At 34.9% G+C, this 22135-nt stretch overlaps 1 protein-coding gene and 2 long non-coding RNA genes across 7 annotated transcripts in view; 1 reads left to right on the forward strand and 2 right to left on the reverse strand.

The window, feature by feature from the left end:
- The window catches only part of LOC113603882 (uncharacterized), a 31597-nt gene extending 23267 nt beyond the window's left edge, over positions 1-8330 (reverse strand). Inside the window, exons 1-3 of the long non-coding RNA XR_003425647.2 lie at positions 8157-8330; positions 7103-7231; positions 3107-3139 (exon numbers count right to left, since the gene is read on the reverse strand). This is a non-coding gene — a long non-coding RNA (uncharacterized LOC113603882). The remainder of the gene's footprint in view (positions 1-3106; positions 3140-7102; positions 7232-8156) is intronic.
- Positions 1-22135, forward strand: part of CDH18 (cadherin 18) — a 995271-nt gene that overhangs the window by 607320 nt on the left and 365816 nt on the right. The window lies entirely within an intron of this gene.
- LOC128311510 (uncharacterized) lies at positions 10731-13954 on the reverse strand. The gene is made up of 2 exons (XR_008289956.1): positions 13816-13954; positions 10731-10946 (listed from the first exon to the last, which is right to left on the reverse strand). It is a non-coding gene; the product is annotated as an uncharacterized LOC128311510 (long non-coding RNA).

Raw genomic sequence — 22135 nt, forward strand, 5'->3', positions numbered from 1 at the left:
TACAGAAAAAGATAGGCTATTTGTAGAATTCTCCATAAAATGTTTAAAGATTATACGTTTCAACATATTCAACTGACAACCCATGCTTTACATAAAAATAATCACACATTGAAAAGAAATAAACACTTTATGGACTATAAAACACACAGAACAATTTATTCCTTAAGTCATGTTTCAGAAAGTAAAGTAAAATTTAAACAAAAATGACATGAAGAATAGCTTAATATTATATATTATAATGACATAGCACATACTAAGCAATAGTATTATTTTAATATTTTAAACAGTAAGTCCATTTCTTCTGTAAATTCTATTCTTATGTATTTAAAGGGGGAGACTTATTTTTTTTAATTTTTTTAACGTTTTTATTTATTTTTGAGACAGAGAGAGACAGAGCAACAACAGGGGAGGGGCAGAGAGAGAGGGAGACACAGAATCAGAAGCAGGCTCCAGGCTCTGAGCCATCAGCCCAGAGCCCGACGTGGGGCTCGAACTCACGGACCGCGAGATCGTGACCTGAGCTAAAGTGGGATGCTTAACCAACTGAGCCACCCAGGCGCCCCTGGAGACTTATTTTTTGGCATTTAGAAGTAAAAACTCAACTACATTACGTGTGGCCTCACATTAAAACCCTCTGACTTTCAGATTCCAGTTCATGTGGTATTTTCAAATCCTAGTTAATAATTTAAAATATAGTATTTATATGTAGATATGACATTGGATTTATAAAAAAATACTTTTTAAAAATGATATAAAATTGTGAAATAAAAATGACCAATTCCAAAACAGTAATTTGAATAAAATGATAACCTAGATATGTGTGTATATATATATGTGTGTGTGTATATATATGTGTGTATATATATATACACACACACATATATATATATATATAAAAGCTATGCCTCTCATTAGATGTATTAATGTGTGTTACACACATTTCATATATAGAGAGTATTAGATGTATATATGTGTGTATATACACATGTGTGTGTATATGTATATATACACATACACAATATATTAGGTATATATTATGTATGTGTGTATATATATATATATACACACACACGTACTATATGTTATGTTGTGTATGTATACATATACATAGATGTACATGTATGTGTATATATTTATACATATATATACACACACATAGTGTATATGAAATATGCCTGTCGTTAGATGTATTAATGTGTGTATATAGACTTTTTATATATATACAAGGTATTAGATATATGTGTATGTTTATATACACACATACTTTGTTATGACATATACGTATATATCTATGTGTATATATATATATATATATATATATATATATATATATATACACACATATATATCATATATATAAACTATGCCTCTCATTAGATGTGTGATCCCTGTGATTCTGAAAGAAGAGACAAATAGCTTTGAAAATATACTGGGAAAAACAATCATGACTTTCTAAATAATAACTAACGTAAGAGCAAAAGTCCTGTTTAGAAGTCAAATAAATCACAAGTGCCTAAGAGGACAAATAATATAAAATCAATCAGATAAATGATCCATGGGTAATTATCGTGTGGGATCCTCAGGGCCCATAACTTGGTTTTAAAGTATAAACTGCCTTTTTTTTTTAAAGTTCCTTGAACACTTTTCTGTAATGGTTTAGTGGAATCTTCTACAACCTGATCTCAATAATAGTTTCAAATAATAATAATTTCAAATAAAATAGTTTCAAACAGTAATTGTTTTTAGCATTCCTTAAAACCAGTGACTCCAAACTTCAGCCTCCAGACATTAACTTCCAGACATTCATAGGACTCATCTTAAGAGCTTCTTTTATGTAGTTTTCAGACTGCAGTTCTGTAAGTCTTGGTTGGGGTTCTACAGTCTGCCTTTTGGGCCATCTGGGGCATGTGGCCAGCAGGGTATGTTGATAGATCCCATTTTGGTATTCACAGGCTAAACTGCCTTGAAATGCCCAAGCACACATTTTCTTTTATAGGATTAATGCATTCAATAGCATGTTACTCCTATTATATTCCGAAAGCACTCAGGGCATATAAGTGTGATTGCATATTTATGAAGGTAATAAAATGCATCCCCAAATATCTTCATAACTGATAAATTTCACATGTCTCTCTTTCCTTTTCTAGGGCTGATACATAGTAGAAATCTGTTACTCGGTCTTGCATAGACATCTTCTGTCCCGGTACTGTCCTAGGGCATTATTTCTAAGCTGGCAGAGATCACATATTAATGAAAAAAATTCTATTGCTTCTTTCTAAGTTTTAAAATCTTCACTCATATCACAATGAGTATATATTGATGCCATGCTGTCAAGAGGGTCTCAGAGAGTTTAAAAACAAAACTATTTTGCAACCAAAATGAACCCAGGAAATGAATCTTTGTGTTTTGTATTTTAAAATATAATGTCTACCTAAAACCATGTATAACAATAATCCAACCTGTGCTAGTTCACAAAGTATTCAGAATATCTACAGTTTTACAATATGTATATGGATTGTTTTGTCTTACATAATTTACTTTAGAGTTTTTTAAATGTTTATTTATTTTTGAGAGAGAGAGAAAGCGTGCGCATGCACGCACAAGTAGGGGATGGGCAGAGAGCGAGGGAGACAGAATCCAAAGTAGGCTCCACGTTCTGGGCTGTCAGCTCAGAGCCAGATGCAGGGCTTGAACCCAGGATCCGTGAGATCATGACCTGAGGTGAAGTCAGATGTTTAACGCACCAAGCCACCCAGGTGCCCCTTACATAATTTACTCTTAATTATCCTCAGAAAATTAAACTTTTTGATGTAACTTTTGAAATAAAACATCCAAACAAGAAGTTGGTATATACTGTATGTATATATTGCTAAATGTACATTTATCTTAATGTTATAAACAATGGAGGATATAATTTATAGAATATCCCTATACTTATATTTTCTTTTCTTTTTTTCCTATACTTGTATTTTCAAGTAATATAACAGATTTAAAGTAATGAAATAATAAAACAGATTTAAAAGCGAAGCAAAAAAGAAAAAAAAAGTGTGAACATGGTTTTTGAGTATGCAATTATCTTCTTAAAGATGAATAAAATAAGACTTACCAAATCTGAGGTGCACAAATGATTTTGATCATACTAAGGAGAGATCAAACATGGATAATCACGGTGTATTATTGAAAAATTTAATATTCACACATTAGTATATGGCACTACCTGAATTCAGATATAGAAAATAGTAAAGCTTAGTTTCACTATGAAGTTTAGGTTAAAAAATATTAAAAAAAAATAGTCACTTTCATCTACTTGCCAGGGTATAGACCATCTTGACTACCCAAAAATATGGAATCAGTATGTATAAAATTGGATTAAACTCATCAGTAAGGAATATAGCAGAATAATAAACGTGATTCAAAGAGCACTTGAAGATGTGAGTATTTATCAGCAATTAGAATTGAATGTTGGACTAAAATAAGATTTCTTGGTTAGATATGAAACTGAGTGTTGGCCTTCAGGACAAAAAAAAACATAACCTTTGATGGTATCTTTTCTAATAGAGCCATTTGCATTTGACCTGACAAAAAAAAATCTACAAGTTATCACGTAACTTTACAGAATATCGATCTTTAATGAGGAGTAAATAGTACAAAAAGCAAAGAGCCATTCTAGATATTTGGATGATTTTTGAGCACTCTATTAAAATGTGGCATTTAAAGGATATGTTGTCTTTCCTTTGTTTTATTTCCAATTTTGGGATAATTTTTTCTTAACAGTATTTCTTCTGGCCTTTCCTTTTATACACGTCCCTTCTATAATATTACTGTCTAGTTTATGACACCACTTAATAAACTCTCTCCCCTCTCCTTTCTCAGGAATAACCCTTCCCTGGAGAGAAGCAAGTAATTAAGTGTGTGAATTCAAAGGGGACCCCTGCAAGGCTATAGCCATCTTGCTAAATAAGAGTAAATAGAAATTGTTTGCAATGTCAACAATTAGAGCAGACATAGTCAATAAGAATTTAGAGGTGAGATTAGCAATAGATAAGCCACTAAATGGGAAGTATTCCTTTTGAGAGTTAATGGAATCTTTATTTGGAAAGTTCTGACATTCTTAGTGTTTCTCTGTGAGCATACAAATGTTTCAAACAGATTTTTCATTCTAATTTTAGATGTTTTGGATGTTGCATTAAAAATTCCTTCATGTTTTGAACAGATATAATTAAATGCTATTTAATGGGCCCTTCAAAATGAGACACTTCAATAATTGACTGTACATCATTCCACAGTGCTTAAGTCCAGAGAGATGATTGCACCAAATTGATCTCTTGACATTTTCCCTCAGCTCTTCATTTTCAAAGTAGTTGGTCTTGTACACATGCATATCAACCAAAAATATTGGAATTCAGAGGAGCTCTTCAGCAACTGTCAAATAAATCTATCCTTCAATGCTTAATTCACTTGAAAGCTAAATTCTATAGATATGATGGTTACCTAAATGAGTGTAATTACTCTTCATTTTAGGGCTTCTAAAAATGCTTCTTTTTTAAAACTGCTCAGTTTGCATTTACCTCAGTATGACGGGATGGTATTTGTTGGTTGGAAGCCTCATTTAAATAAAACCTAACTTAATGTATTTAAGTGCCTAATAGGGATAAGGCTCTGCTTCTAATAGATGGACTTTTTTTTTTTTTAAGTTCTAAATTATTTCATCTCTTGTTTCCACTGAATGGGGATTAAATGTTTGATTCATGGGGCAGTTAAAGAGTGGAAGAGATAGAAATACACATAAAGGTGAATGTGAACATGATGATTGCATTGATCTTTTTCTCCAAAATAGGAGCTTGGCTTATGTCACTTCCAAAAGCAATGTGTTAAGGTTTGACCTTATGTAAATTATGTTCTTTAACTCACCTGGTAGGATATAATGAGGTTCCTAGCAAATGATTTATGAAGTCAACTTTAAAAGATATTAGTGCTTTTAAGTATTTATTTAAGTTGTAAATAGACATGAAGTCACATGAAACACTGAGAAGAATCCATTTTAGAAAAATTCAAATAAGTTGGACCCAAACAAGGAATTCAAAAAAGGAAACAACTAAGCAGACAAATCAAATAGGTTACTTAAATATCTGTGATCTTTCTCTGACACACATAAGTATTCCATTTCCTTATAAAAGTTTAATATTTTGGTTTAATATCAATAGTTTAATATCTAAAGACTTCTAATATTTACCAAATATTTGCTATAGCCACATCATGGCTCTAGTAATTACAGTAAATTACAGTAAATACTATGTATCTGCTGTTCTGATGAGTCACAACAATGCCATGTTTTAGATCTATATTTATATCACAACCAAGGAAATAAGGAAGGTACTTCAAGAAATTTATCCAATACCACACAGGTAATAAATGGGAGAACTGAGCTTTAAATGGTAACCTGGAACTTTTAGGCCCACATTTTATTCTGTTTCATCATTTTCTTTACAAATATGGACATTATTGTAAGGTCAGTGTTTGACATATCAATCCTTACCCCCTTACACTGGGGTTAAGAAAAATAAGTTAGTTGGCAAAAACTGTTTTTAAGGAGTTACATCTTCTTATTCATTTTAAGAATTCACAAAGATTTTCACTTCGCTTAGGACATTCTTACCACCCTATAAAAATCTCTCTTTACAACATTACACTTTTTCTTTTTTATCCCCATTTGACTCTGCTTAGATTAAACCACTAAATGTATTGAGCCAGTTAAGCTAATTTTAGTTAAAAGATTAGATTAGAATATCATTCAGTGGGCTCAAAAGGAACATTAATAACACATCCATGTTCATATCTCTTTAGTTTACCAAAATGAGAATATGTATAATGGTGCGCATTTGAATGTATGAACAAAGTAATTGACAGTAGTCAACTAGAGACACACATTTTCCTTTTTACTGGATTTTTTTGGTGTGCTACTTATTGTTTCAGAATTTGGAAAACTTGAAAAGTTTAAGTGAGAATTAGGTTTTTTGATCAAAATGTAAATTATTATTTTGTGCCACAAGAAATGATTTTCCTAAGATTCCTTCTAGATCTGACATAACATTTATCGTAGATCCTTAAAAAATAAGCATTGCTGCTGCCACTTAACAGAGGTATAATTGTTGAGGTTTTTAATGTTTTTGAGCTTTGATTTTCTTCATGGATGAAATTAGTATTTGTTATACCTTCCACTTTGAACAGTTGGAAAGCTATGTGAGAGAATGGATAGAGATTGTCTAGTGCAGTGCCCGGCACCTAGTAGGAACTCAGTTCCTAGTAGGAACTTTTTCCATGCCATCAGCTATAGAAATAACTTGGGAAGAATGACAATATTCATATCTCTTTCTTCTATAGATGGAACCATTTTACAGGCAGCATGAAAAGTTATGTTTCCTGGGTTTTGGCAATATTTTACATGCCCTTGTTTATGTTGTATCATTTTAACAGAGCACGATATGAGTTCCTTATATGAGTACCTTTAATTAGATTATTTCAGAATTTTGGTTAAAGCACTGTCATTTCATGTATTTTAAGCATATGAGTTTTATAAAAAGTTAGCAATTTAAAAGGAATATGAGAACAGTTGGCTTTCTGTTTATTTTCCTCTAAGATGCACTTGTTAAAAATTAAAACAATTAAAATTAAAAAAAGAACAGAAAAGAACTTAGAAAAATGATAAACAACAAGTTTAAATGCCCCCAAATTCGCATACCTAAAGGGAAGAATATTTGGGAAAATTTTCTTTTTATACATTTTATCCACCTACGTTTTCAAAGATGGGTACATTCTTCATATGATTCTCTATAACTGTCTTTTTACACATAATAAATTAGTATATAGTGATTTCCATGTCAATAATGAAAATGGTAATTAGTTGTTGTAATAACGATCTGAATAGTAGTCTTTCTGAGCCTCTAATGTATGTCAGATACTGTATAAAACACTTGCTGTATATTATGATATATACCAATCAAAAATTATTTTGAGAAAATAGATATTGTTTTAATATCCAGTAAAGCATCTTGTCCAAGATTTCATGTGAAGTAGATATCAGAGCCTGTCCTCAAAGGCTTACCTCTTAAGAGCAAAGAACATGCTCATAATTTCTGACTTTGCTGACTTCATAGAACACTAAAATTCCATGACTGTAATCGGCATAATTCTATTTACTTGTTCTAGGTCTTGTATCCTTACTGTAGTGTTCCTAAAGGAAAGAGAAATATTTTTTCTTTCTTTGGATTTTTATTTTTTATTGAAATAAAATTAAATACAGTGTTATATTAGTTTCAGGTGTATAATAAAGTGATTCAACAATTCTATACATTACTCAGCACCCCTCAAGATAAGTGTATTCTTAATCTTTATTTCACCCATCCCTCCACCCACCTCCCCTCTGGCAACATCCATTTTGTTCTCTGTATTTGAATCTGTTCTTTTGTTTGTCTCTTTTTTTTTTCTTTGTTCATTTGTTATCTTTCTTCATTTGTTCTTTCTTCCCAATATGAGTGATGTCATATGGTATTTATCTTTCTCTCTCTTATTTCTCTTAGCACTATACCCTCTAGAAGACAATATCTATTTTTCATTGTATGTTACTACAAACAGGTGTGCCTTGCATATAGGCAGCTAGGCACAAGTCAATAAAAAATACACAAAATACTTTTAGTAGCTTCATTGTAATTTCATTGTAATTAAATTGTAATTCATTGTAAATTCATTGTAATAAAAACATGTGCTTTGTGTGCACATGCTATGAAGGATTTAGCTGGTCACTTTTGATTTACACATTTGGTCTTTTAATCTCCACTACTAGGAATATCTTTGTGTTTAAATTGTTGCAAATTGTTCAAAATCTTCTGTGGAGAAATTTCTATAATTGTTCAAAGCATACACCCATTTAAAATGTTGAAGCATACTGTCTGTCTAGTACTATTACTTAAAAAGACTTCTCCACTATTGTTTTCATAGTGGTACTATTTCCCTCACTTTTAACTGCATGTGATGTGTTTTGTTACATTTAAGTTATAGTTACTAGCTAAAATTTAGTCCTACCAAAATTGCAGTACGCTTGCTTTGTACTAGTAAATTCCAAATTTCAGGAGCTTACCACAGTTGATTTTCTTACTTACCAGAAGTCTTTAAGAGCAGTGAGGGCCTCTATTCCCATAGTCATTCAGAGATTAGTTCTTTCCATGGTGTGGCTCAGCCTTCTTCTAGGACTTCAATGTTTTCTCTGTCCATCCAACAGATAGGTTGAACAAATGGAGAATTAATCACAAGGCATAAGCATGCCTAGAAGTGAGTTAATCATTTCCACCTGGATTCCCTTAGCCCAAATTGAGTCATAAGTTCATTTTTTTTTAAATTGTAACTCCATTATAATTAACATACAGTGTTCCATTAGTTTTAGGTGTACAATATAGTGATTCAGCAATTCCATACATCATCCAGTGTTCATCATGACAAATGGCCTCCTTAATCCCCAGCAATTATTTCACCCATCCCCCTGCCCACCTCCCTCTGGTGACCGTTAGTTTCTTCTCTATAGTTAAGAGTCTGTTTCTTGGTTTGCCTCTCTCCCCACCCTCCACCTCTCCCATGAACATCAGTTTTGTTTCTTAAATTCCACATATGAGTGAAATCATATGGTATTTGTCTTTCTCTGACTGACTTCACTTAGCGTAATACACTCATACTCCATCCACATATTGCAAATGGCAAGATTTCATTCCCTTTTATGGATGAGTAACGTTCCCTGTGTGTGTGTATGTGTGTGTGGTATATATGTATATATGTGTGTACCCATACATACCACTTCTTTATCCATTCATCAGTCAGTGGACATTTGGGCTCTTTCCATAATTTGGCTATTGTTGATAATGCTGCTATAAACATTGGGATGCATGTGTCCCTTCACATGAGTGTCTTGGTAACCTTTAGGTAAATACCTAATGCAAATGCTAGATTGTAGGGTAGTTCTATTTTTAAATTTTCGAGGACACTCCATACTGTTTTCCACACTGGCTGCACCATTTTACCACCAACAGTGCAAAAGGGTTCCTTATTTTCCACATCCTTGCCAAAACTTGTTGTTTCTTATGTTTTTTATTTTAGCTATTTTGATAGGTGGGAGGTGATGTCTCATTGCAGTTTTGATTTGCATTTCCCTGATGATGAGTGACGTTGAGCGTCTTTTCTTGTGTCTGTTGGCCATCTGTTTGTCTTCTTTAGAGAATTGTCTTTTCATCTATTCTGCCCATTTTTCTAAATGCATTTTTTTTTATTTTTTGGTGTTGAGTTTTAGAAGTTCTTTATATATTTTGGATATCATCAGATCTGTCATTTGCAAATATTTTCTCCCATCCAGTATGTTGCCTTTTAGTTCTGTTGACTCTTTCCTAAGATGTTGGCATAAGGTCAGTTTTAACTTCAATGGGGACTCGGAACTTAGTCTAGCTGTGTACCCAGGGAAAGTAGAATGTAAGTTTAGTAAACAATGAGCCCATCCCTACCATAGTTTTCCAAACACCTGTTTCAGTCTTCATCTTCCACATACAACACATTCGTGTCTTCCCACTGATGACAATACGTATCCTAGATGAAAAGTATCCAAGATCTCTGGACAGTAGTCTTTTCCAAAGATCAAGGCCTAAAATATAGTCCTACCCACCCACCCCATACACCCATCCAAAGTCAAGGGCATAACCAGACAGGACTAACGTGACAAAAGAAATGTCCTGGGGAAAAAATGACAGACATGCAGTAGTTCATACTTCATATTAATTTTGAAATATTCCTGGGGGGGGGGGGATGTGGAATCTACCAAATGACACGAACTCTCTGATTCGTTATTCTACATAAGGCACCTAGATGTACCTTAAGTGTGATATTACCTTCCCATTCTACTTCCATGGCCACCTCTAAAGTAGGCACTGGCGAGTCCTTTTCTTACCCTGAGGAATCCCTCCTACCTGCTACCTGTATGTGCAAGCCTCAGAATCCGTAAGTTCAGTTGATTTTCAAAGTGCCAGAACGCTTTTAGTCCAAGCTCCTTGTTTCTTTGCCAATGAGATTTCCTCAAAAACTGATAGGCTTCTGATTGATTTGTTTCGAATCATTTCCATTTGGCAATAAACATAAAGTATTACTTAGACAAAATGTCAGCTCTCCTTTCTTTTCTTACATCTCACCTCAGTGTCCCTTCCTCTCTCAAATTACTGCAGGCGACCTTGAGGTGATCTGAGTTAAGTGTGGAGGTGAAACTCTTAATCTGATCATTTATGTAAAGCAGTCAATTTTTTCAACTGACACATCCAAACAAGCTTTTTCTTTTTTCTTTTTTTTTTTTCTTTTTTAATCTCAAAGATATTTTCAAGCCTGATGTTCAATTGTTGAGGTCTATATTGCAACCAAAGCGTTCACAAACTTTTAACGCTCTGGACTGTCTCTATTCTTTTTGTTCTACTACTTAAATATAAGGAGATCCTGCCCTTGCTAATTTCATTCTCAATACTTTTGTGATGCAGCCATCAATAGCCATCACTGCCCACTGAATTTTGTTAGGGTGTTGTTTACCTTGTAGGTTACCGCTGCTAATAATGTTACCAAAATTTGCTACTCTATAACATGATGACAGACCCAACTGCAAGGTACTAATTTTGATGTTAAATTGAAGGAATACCAGAAGCTCTAATAGACAAGCCTCATGATCTTAATGGTTTAATAGAAGTTTGTTTCCAGTTCAGATAAAGGCTGTTCCATAATGTCATTCAGAGACCAGGCTCCTTCAATCTTGGGTACCTTTCCCTATGTTAAGGATACAGGATCCCATTGGAGTCTTTCATGGGACAGCCCTCCATGTAGTTTTCACTACTTTCAGCCATATTGTTTCCACAAAAACTTAGTGATCATAGCCAAACCTGCAAGAAAGGGAAGGAAATGTAACACAGCTATGTCCTGGAGGAAAGAGATAGCTATCTTAACTGCTAGGACAAAATAAACACTTTAAGGATCAAGTTTCAGTTAATTTTAGCTACCTGTTGAACTTGGGATATAGTCTGAGGGTAAAGAAAGATAAAGACACAGTTTTTTTTTTCATTTACAGAAAAATAAAATAAAAATATGAAAAAAGTACCCATGAATTCTTTTTTTAAATAAAAGTAGTTAAATTGTCATTTGTAAAATATTTAAAGCACAAGATGTTTAAATATATTTATGTATAGCATACTGATAGAAATTAAAAGTAAATATAGTCTTCCTCCTAGATTTAACAATTCAAGGGATCCAATTCTATTTTGAGTACTTGCATTTAAAAAGAGGGAAATCCTGATTATATATACATTGCTCATGGAAGAAAAAGCATAATGTATTTTCAAATACACAGCTGTAATTCCCCAGTACACTGGAAAAAGGCAGAATTGACAGATGGAATGAGGTCCTTCTCTTTCAGTAGCTGAACTTCCTGTTAAGGCCTCACCAAACGCTTTTAGCCAAATATTATTATGTCACACTGTCAAACCCTTAATGCCTCCCATAGTTGTGTACTAAGCATCTCCCATATGTGAGAAAGTGTAATTTAATGGGAATTTAAGAATGAATAAGACTCCTCTACCCCTAAGAGGATTATAGGTGGGTTCATGGTTATCTGGTGGTATTTCTAAGATGGGCAGAATCAGCATCACCTGTGAGCTCATTAGATAAGCAGTCTCAGCCTCCACCAGCAATCTGTTTTGTTTTGTTTTGTTTTGTTTTGTTTTGTTTTTTTAAGATTGATTTATTTTTGAGCGAGAGTGTGTGTGTGTAAGTGGGGAGGGGCAGAGAGAGGCGGGGACAGAAGATTTGAAGAGGGCTATGCACTGACTGCAGCTGGCTCCATGCAGGGCTTGAATTTACAAGCTCTGAGATCATGACCTGAGCTAAAGTCTGACACTCAACTGACTGAGCCACCCAAGTGCCCCAGCAGTCTATTTTTAACAAGCCTTCTAGGTGATTCTGATGCAAGTCAATGGTTAAGTATAACTGGTCTTGTGAGATCCTTTAGGGACAGTCAGGATCCTTGAGAGAATATGCTTCCTTCCCACCCTTACCTCACCCTGAGCGCCTGTCTCAACCACAACAGTAAACAGTGAAAGTAAGAACTGAGCTTGCGTACTTTTTTGTTTCCTTTACGTGCTTTATGTCCCATACACATTATAAAGATAATCATTCCCTTGGATAAATTACAGCAGAAAATTGCTTGTGAGTATTTAGTAAGGAGATGCATAAAGTAAAATCATGTAAAAAAATTCAGTTCAACAAAGGTGTTTTTTACTTTATTTTAAATCTGCTTGTTTCCCCCCAGAAAGCCTGTAAATTATATAGTTAATGGGGAACAAATCAAAAGTAAAGATCAAGACCATAAAAGGAAGTAAGCAAGTCTGTTCACTGTGATGGTAAATATAGATTATATGATTGAGAATTAGATTTTATTCTTATCTTTCTTTGAGCTAAGATTAAAAGGAAAGCATGATTAGTTACATTGAGATTGTTACTATAGAAACATATGAAATGCTTTGTTGTATGTTCATAGAGATGTTGTGGGAGATATTATTAAAGACATTAAGAGATTCCAAACTCCTTAGCCTAGAGGAGGCAGGCAGATAACTAAAATAAGAAATCAGGCTGGATGGAATAAAACATGGAGAATATAGTGCTAACCTCAGGATGATAGGCCATTGTCAAGTAAGCATGTACTTCCCAGCTCACAGAGATCATTGCCAAACTGGAGACAGGCCAAATTTCACCATATCTCCAGTTTTTTTTGAGAGAAGTTAGAAATGTCTATTTTTAAGTAAAATTTCTAAAAGTTTTAATATTTTTAAATAAAGTATGTTTTGTAGTATTATGTTGAATAAATGACATTCTTCTGATTGAGAATATGCCCTAGACTGCCCACTAGTATACAAATTCTGTATTGTGTCCTATTATTTCTGCAAATTGAAAAGAAGATTATTTCTGAGTTTGGTATCAGGTAAAACAACTTGTGTATATTTTGACACTATGAAATACAGAAAAATGACATTGCATCCTTTTTAATCTGGATGCCCAAAGTTTTCAAGTCTTTCCATTCAATTTTTTGGGTCCACTACTAGGAAATATATAGGCCATTTAGGGTTACATTTACATTTACATTTACATTTACATTTACATTTAATAAGCTTCCATTTTCAACTTGTCTTTTTATGCCTCCTTTCTCTGGTCACTGCATTTTCATTTTATTGTATCTCATGGTATGTCAACTCAAATATCCCTGTAGCCTCTTGCATTGTTAAGTACATGTGCAATCACATTTATATCACAGTGATTATAGTACCAATCACAGAGGTTACATCCGTATTTTGAAGAGGGGGTTTAGACTCTGGAGGGAGTGCACTCATAAGATATTTCTGAAATTTAGGGGCGGTTCAGTCAGTTAAGCGTACAACTCTTAGTTTCAGCTCAGGTCATGATCTCACGGTTTTTGAGTTCAAGCCCCACATTGGGCTCTGAGCTGACAGTGTGGAGTCTGCTTGGGATATTCTGTCTCTCTGTCTCTCTGTCTCTCTCTCTCTCTCTCTCTCTCTCTCTCTCTTTCTCTCTCTGCCCCTCTCCTGCTGGGTCTCTCTCTCTCAAAAAACAAACAAACAAACAAACAAACTTAAACAAAAGGATATTTCTGAGATTATTTGCTGTGCCATCCATGGTCTGGATCATCAGCCCATGTTCCAAAATGCCACCTGCCAGAGAGCGGCGTCTATAAGACAGTATTACCCAGAGCATGTGCATCTGATTGCTGCAGGTGAAGTCACAACATATCCCAGGCATGCCAAGGTATCTTGTGTCCCTGAGAGTTCTGTGGAAATTCTTAGTGATCCCAAAGGAATCCTCCTGTCACTGACTATGCCTGCAAACTATGATGCCATAATGTTCTTTGCTGCTGTCACCACTGATGAGCTGTCACTTACACAGACCCAGTGTGCACTTTCAATGGGACATATAGATCAGGGCAATGATGGAACATCAAGGTAAGAGGAGCGGTTTTCCTTCTGAGTCATGCTTAGTCAGGCGTTTTGTTTTGTTTTTCCACATGGTAACAGCTGACTTCCAAAGTTAAAGTTCTCTGCATCAATATACAGGAGCTTTTACCTAAAATTGCCCTAGAGTACCATGGAGTCTGTCTTAGTCATCAAAATCAGCCATGACCAATAACAAGAATGATTTTTTTTTCAGAAACAAAAAAACTAGTACATACCTTAACTTTCCAAGCCAGATGCCCCCCTTTTATGTTTTGAGTTGTTACTGGAACCTTTGTCCTTTTATGAAATTTTTCTTCAGTCGCATCCATCCACTCATCCAGATTTGCTCTCATATCTTTGGATTTTCCTTCATCTGGTAGAGGGAAGCTGAAATACAGCGATTTAGATTCTTATCTCCAGAAAGTTATTCTGGGACTGAGCACTTGAGGGTTGGGGCATGCATTCCTTTTCTCTTTCTGTTGTGATGGTTTAGCACACTTTCATGCACTTGAGCCAAATCAATTTATTATCTCTTAGTTTTCATGTGTTAGAAGTCAGGGACCACTTAACTGGATGTCCGCTCAGATCTTACAAGGCTGAAATCACGTTGCCAGGCTTGACTGTCAATAGACTCATAGTAGTACAATCTTACCCATCTGTAGTAGATTGTATTATTTGTGTTTGAATGGGATATTTAAATACATCATGTTATACCGTTGGAATTAATAAAGAATTGGCCAAATATAAACTCTAAACAAATTGCATAAAACCATTTTTAATGTCTATCAACTGAAAGGATGGGTCTCCACTCCTCAGTGAGAGGCAAGATTCTTCTAACACATGCCCCATCTCCTTTTACTTTGACAAAACCCAGCAAAGTAGCTTCTGGTATTAGTAAATGTAAAGAGGTAGAAAACATGCCCATATTTAGGTAGATATTATGTCCTAGAAGTTTGGAATACAAGTTTCTCTTCTCTGGAAACTCTCTTCTATTTTCAAATGTTATGCTCTATTTCCTCCCCTTGTGATACTGTGTTTGTGGTGGGGGAAAAAAAAAAAACAAGAAGAGGTCACGAAGAGAGGTTTATAGACATAAAAAATAATGATGTGAGAACTTTATGAACAGATAAAAAAAGATTTTAGTGTATTATATCAATTGAACTACAGAATTGTTATACTAAAATAGACATGGGACCAGCTCTTGATTTGCTCTTTTATTATTGACCGAGTGCTGGTTTTATGCCAGGCAGTGCTTTAGGTTATGTGAATACATAGATGATGCCTTGCTCACCCATAATGAATTAAAAAGAAAAAAAAATCAAAACAAAGAAAAATGTAGTTTGGGAAATTGGATTTTGACTTTTGAAGCCATGTGATACTGGAATAGAATGATTGTTCCACTCACAAATTTCAGAGCTGTGATGTTATTTCACCTTGCTACATCTGTGGATGATATATTGTTACTCATCTCATGTGATTATTATACAGATAAGAAGAAATAACTTGGGGCAAGTGTTTAGTGTCCTGAGTTTAATATAGTAATCAATGTCAACTAAAGAAAATAACACTATTGATGGTAATTACAAGAAAAATAGCAGTAACGAACTCTAAATATAAAATTTAGTGCTGTGTGAAAGGAGCAAACAAAGGAAAAGTGACTAAAATGTGTAATGGTGTTAAACTTATATGTAGGGGTAAATCTGGCCCATGGATTTATATGTTGAGCTAACATTATTTCCGTGTCTATGATGATTAAAATGGGCTGAACCTGTTGATGATGCAACATCTAGTTTTCCAGAGTTCACATTTGCATTGCTAAGCGATTTTACTCTATCTGGACATTTAAGCATTTTGAACCATTACCTTAACAATGTAAGTGATTAATGGTTTTTCCTCCTGCGTAGACTTATAGCACAATAAAAACGTAAATTGCCCAGGGGAATACATGGCGCCAGTTGAAGGAATGTTATTCTATGCAAATATTTGAGTCAGAGTCTCATAACATTGGAATTACTCTATAGCTGAGCTAACAGAATATCATATAATAAAGTCAAAATCCAAAAATCTTGTTTTATCAAAGGGCAAGAGTAAAACACTCATTAAAATATATTATGGAACAACTACAACAATAACAACAAATCAACCTCTGATTTTGGAATATCTAGAAAAAAACAATCCTTTGTCGCCAAACTGTATTGGGCTAGCACAAAATAAACCAATTTTAGAGCACCAAAGTCTATCCCCCATCGAAAACTAATAAAATCTATTTGGACAGTGAAAATCCACTGGCTTTTAAAACAAGAACTATATGATCTCTAAGGAACTAAAATGATGTTGATATTTCTCACAGTCATGAAATCAACTCAAAGTTATGGAATGGCATGTATCAGTTAACAAAAAGAACTCATTCATTTCTCTTGCCCATTTAAGATTTCATATGCATCCACAAATAAGATATTTTTATGTTGCTAATATAAACATGTCCATTTGACTTATCAAATGGCTTATATAAAGTATAAACTTTATTCAGAATACTGGAGTTTAATGTTAAAACATTTGTATGCCGCTCAAAATCTGAAGAATGAGTTGCCATGTGAAAAATTAGAAGTAAATACTAACTTCAACAATTATAATTCTGAAGTTGCAATATTGATACATTACTTGTTCTAGCAAGTCTTCCCGGAAGGAACCATGCCAACTGGTAGGAAAAGTGACCACAGATTTTCTCATTAAAAGTTGAGGAGGTGGTAAGAAAAATTATCTAGAAATGTGAATTTAAATGGAATTGCCCATTAGTAAATCCAGACCCCTTAGTCTGGATAATGTCAGGTATAGTATTGCCTAATAATAGATTAAGTAAATTTACTAATGGTGTATATTTAGATGCAAATTACTTTCCTAGTTTATGAAATGAACTATCCTATTTAATCCTCACTGCTGCTTCTAAGGAATAGCAAGTCATAAAATGAGATGGATATTTCTATTGTAGCAACCTTGGGTAGGTTATTATCACTAATATCAGAGCAAATGTACATGTTACAAAATAAAATGTTACTTTCTTGGTAGAGAAGAGAAAAACTCAAATTGTTGTACATTGTACTTACAATCAAAAGATGCCTATGATACTTGTTTGGATGGATGATCTAATAGGAGAAATTATAAGATGCTTATAAGTAACCACGGATTCTTCTGGGTGTGTTGGGTGAAATTAACACAAAGTAGTCTGGGATTTTGGTAATATATTAATGAAAGAGAAAAATACCTAAGATACATTTTGTTATTCCAATAACTCAGATTACTTTTTCAAAATGTATACGATGGATAATCCACTAAATCCTTAAATGTAGGAAGACACTAACTTTTAATGTCTGGGCTAAGTTAATAAATTAATACTTCTCTGCTTATTTTCAGAAAGCACTTAAAACGCACACCAGTGGAGTGTATGTGGCATAGTGAACAATAAAATGAATAAATAAAATGAACACAAATCATTTTTTTTAACTTTTATTTTCCTCATCTATTGCCTTCACAGCTGCTTTGTCACTTCTAACTTTCTTGGTTCCTAATGATGCTTTAGTCATAGTTCACAATTTTTCTAGCCCCCACCCCCTTTTTAAGTTTATTTATTTATTTTGAGAGACACAGAGATAGCACAAGTGGGCAGGGGGGAGGCAGAGAGAGAGAGGGAGACAGAGAATCCCAAGCAGGCTCTGCTAACAGCACAGAGCCCGACATGGGGCTTGAACCCACGAAATCGTAAGCCGAAAGCAAGAGTCAGACATTTAATCAACTGAAGCACCCAGGTGCCCAGGCTACTTTTAATTATAAAATCTTTTTTTTTTTTTTTAAGGTCAGTGAAAATTGTTAACTCAAAATCAAATGTAATCTATTTCTGTCTTTATCCGACCCTTTCTCCTCCCATTTTTTTCTTTACCCTTCCCACATTCTCCATGCCTACTGTGCAGACATGAATTGGAGCTCACATTCTCTGACTGAGTGGTATATACTATGCTCCTTAATTTTTCTTTGTTTTCTTTTTTGACTCTGTAGCCTCCAGGATTGGGTATTAGGAAAGAAGAGCCATTGACATAGACACACATTTATGTTGGAGGATATTACTAACTTTGCTTGGGTTTAGTCTCTTTCTATCAAAACACTCTAAGGATATGGTGGTCTCTGTTATTATGACATATATGGTTTTGGGCAATGAGTTTCTGCCTGACATCACATCCCATTTGTTTTTAAATCAATGTACTCTAAGTATGTGATATAACCCCAGAATGTAATACAGTAAAATCAAGTTGAAGGTGTATGTGCCTATGTGTACTCTAGTGCGTACTTCTCTGAGGACCTGAATGGTGACAGATTTTTATAATGTATCTTTGGATGATGATTCTCTGCTTTTTAACATATTAATCATTTTGGCTTCTCTAGTTTTCTCTACTTGGGCCGGTCCCCGGGTCACCATAAATAAAGCCAAAGAGTTGGACCTGTACAGAGAGAGGAGGAGCTGGTGGTAAATTTGGCGAAAGGGATAAAAGGAAATTAGTCGGAAATCATACATAATTAATTTTTGTCCCAGTTCTATGTACTAATATTATTGCATTTCACTTGAAATATAATCATTTATATTGGTAAATTAATTAAAATGTTATGGTAAACTCTAAATATGTATTTTGGTAAACTGATAATTTGCAACCAGTAAATAGGTGTTGGCTATGTCACTTACATGTATATTATATTTAATATCTGATATTTTAAGATAAGACACATTTTGATTAAATCACATTGATAGGACAATATGTCTTTCATAAACTCAGCAAGTAAACCATCTTGGAATAGGTTGTATTCCAAGCTTTTGCTTTATACAAAACATTTGAGGTACATTAGAAAAGCCATAGGGGCACCTGGGTGGCTCATTTGTTTTAGTGTCCAACTCTTGATTTCGGCTCAGGTCAGGATGTCAGCATTCAAGAGATTGAGCCCCGCATTGGGATTTGCTCTGACAGAGTGGACCCCCCTTGGGATTCTGTCCCCCCTTTACTCTGCCCCTCCCCTCCACCTCTCTCTCTCTCTCTCTCTCTCTCTCTCTTTTTCTCTTGCTCTGGTTCTCGCTTTCCTCTCTCTCAAAATAATTAAACATTAATTTAAAAAGAAAAACCAGGGGCACCTGGGTGGCTCAGTCGGTTAAGTGTCCGACTTTGGCTCAGGTCATGATCTCGCAGTTCGTGAGTTCAGGCCCCGCGTCAGGCTCTGTGCTGATGGCTCAGAGCCTGGAGCCTGTTTCAGATTCTGTGTCTCCCTCTCTCTCTGACCCTCCCCCGTTCATGCTCTGTCTCTCTCTGTCTCAAAAATAAATAAACGTTAAAAAAAAAAAAAGAAAAGAAAAACCAAAAGCCACATATTCGCTAAGACTTCCATAAATGTACACAGATTGGTAGATCTTTATATAGATATTGGATCATTTTTCCCCTCATTTTGTCATGTGTTCCTTTACTTTCTAATTATCTTATGTTTGTACATTGAGTTCTATTCAATTCATGAAACTTTTTGTCAGATATGTTCCTAGCAGGGTTAGTAACAGGAAGTAATATCTGATTTTTTCTATGATATTGATTTGAATACTCTTTAAATTTTTTTTAATGTTTATTTATTTTTGACAGAGCATAAATGGGGGAAGGGCAGAGAGAGGGAGACACAGAATCCAAAGCAGACTCTAGACTCTGAGCTGTCAGCACAGAGCCCAACGCGGGGCTCGAACTCACAGACCGTGAGACCATGACCTGAAGTCAGTCACTCAACCGACTGAGCCACCCAGGCGCCCCATAATTTCAATACTCTTTTAGAATTAAGAATCAACTCATACCATGGAAATGTTTCCTCTGAATGGGTGGAGGGGTGGTGGCTAGGTGCATTTTTTATATGCTGAGTACTTGCTTGGATTGTCTATTGAGAGGAAGGGCTCTGTGATTTATTGCCCAAACCCAGGCACTTTTTTTTTTTTGCAAGTTTTTATTTAAATTCAAGTTAGTTAGCATACAATGCGATATTATTTACAGGTATAAAATTTAGTGGTTTATCACTTACATACAACACCCAGCACTCATCATAACAAGTGCCCTCCTTACATTTAACCCATCCCCCCTGGCCACCTCCCCTCCAAGAACCTTTATTTTGTTCTTTGTAGTTAAGAGTCTGTTATCTGGTTTGCTTCTCTCTCCCCAACCCCTTGTTTATGTGTTTTGTTCCTTAAATAACAATTATGAGTAAAATCATGGTATTTGTCATTCCCTGACTCACTTTGCTTAGCGTCGTACACTGTAGCTCCATCCATGTCATAGCAAATGGCAAGATTTCACTCCTTTTTTATGGCCGAATAGTATTCCGTTGTGTATATGTACCACTTTTTCTTTATCCATTCATCAGTCAGTGGACATTTGGGCTCTTTCCATAATGTGGCTATCGTTCATAATGCTGCTCTAAACATTGGGGTGCATGTTTCTCTTTGAATCGATATGTATGTATTCTTTCAGTAAATACCTAGTAGTGCAATTGCTGGATTGTAAGGGACTTCTATTTTTTATCTTTCTGAGGAAACGCTGTACTCTTTTCCGGAGTGGCTGCATTAGTTCACTTTCCCACCAACAGTGCAAAAAGGTTCCCGTTTCTCAGCATTCTTGCCAACATCTGCCATTTCCTGTGTTGTTATTTTAGCCATTCGGACACTTGTCAGGTTCTATCTCATTGTAGTTTTGATTTGTATTTCCCTGATGGTGAGTGATATTGAGCATATTTTCATGTGTCTGTTAGCCATCTGGATGTCTTCTTTCGAAAAATGTCTTTTCATGTCTTCTGACCATTTTTTAACTGGGTCATTTGTTTTTTGGGTATTGAGTGTGTTAAGTTCTTTATATACTTCCGATGCTAACCCTTTATTTGATATGACATTTCTCATATATCCTTTCTCAAATATCCTTTCTCATTCCGAAGACTGCCTTTTAGTTTTGTTGATTGTTTCCTTTGCTGTACAGATTTTAACTTGATGAAGTCCCAATAGTTTAGTTTTGCTTTTGTTTCCTTTGCCTCTCTTGCTAGATAGAGGCATACCTAGTAAGAAGTTGCTGCGGTCAATGTCAAAGAGATTATTGCCTGTGTCTTCCTCTAGGATTTTGATGGTTTCTGTCATCCATTTTGAATTTATTTTTGTGTGTGGTGTAAAAAAGGGGTCTAGTTTCATTCTTTTGCATATTGCTGTCCAGTTTTCCCAGCATGGTTTGTTGAAGAGACTGTCTTTTTTTCCTGTGGGTATTCTTTCCTGCTTTGCTGAAGATTAGTTGGCCATATAGTTGTGGATTCATTTGTGAGTTTTCTGTTCTGTCCCATTGATCTATGTGTCTGTTTTTGTGCCAGTCTTAATCACTACAGCTTTGTAATATAACTTGAAGCCTGGAATGGTGATGCCTCCAGCTTTGCTTTGCTGCTTTAAGATTGATTTGGCTCTTTGGGTCTTTTGTGGTTCCATACAGATTTTAAGATTATTTATTTTAGTTCTGTGAAAAAGACTCAAATCCAAACACTTCTAGTTATAGAAAGAGAAGATATTAATACTGTTGAGATGTCAGGGATAAAATGAGACTGTCCAGGGAAAATTGGGATCTTAGTACTCTACTGAGAAATCCCGCACCATTAAAAATAGGGGATTATCTTTTGCTTTTTCCCCTGGTACCTTAAATGCTATCCTGCTTACCTGGTACCGAGTAGGCTCTCTGGACCTGTGTGTTTTATCCATCTTGTCTTTGTCCCTGTAACGTTCTCCTGTCCGTCAGTATTGGACACAACTTAGTTAAATGCCTTTCTTCTTTAGAACCCTTATTGGTGTCCTCCAGTGCAAAACTGTCTTCTGAACTCAGCCTGAATTGAGCAGCCCCTAAATGCCTGCTGGTTTTTCCTGGGTGCTGGGTTTTGTAAGGACACATTTCCTTCGTGACTTCGATAATAATTTGATTATACTGATTGTGTGTTCTCCATGCACAATCCCCATTCCAGACTGATTGCTCTTGGAGCTTTATTATAGC

Source organism: Acinonyx jubatus, chromosome A1, assembly GCF_027475565.1.
Source record: "Acinonyx jubatus isolate Ajub_Pintada_27869175 chromosome A1, VMU_Ajub_asm_v1.0, whole genome shotgun sequence".
Taxonomy (NCBI): domain Eukaryota; kingdom Metazoa; phylum Chordata; class Mammalia; order Carnivora; family Felidae; genus Acinonyx; species Acinonyx jubatus.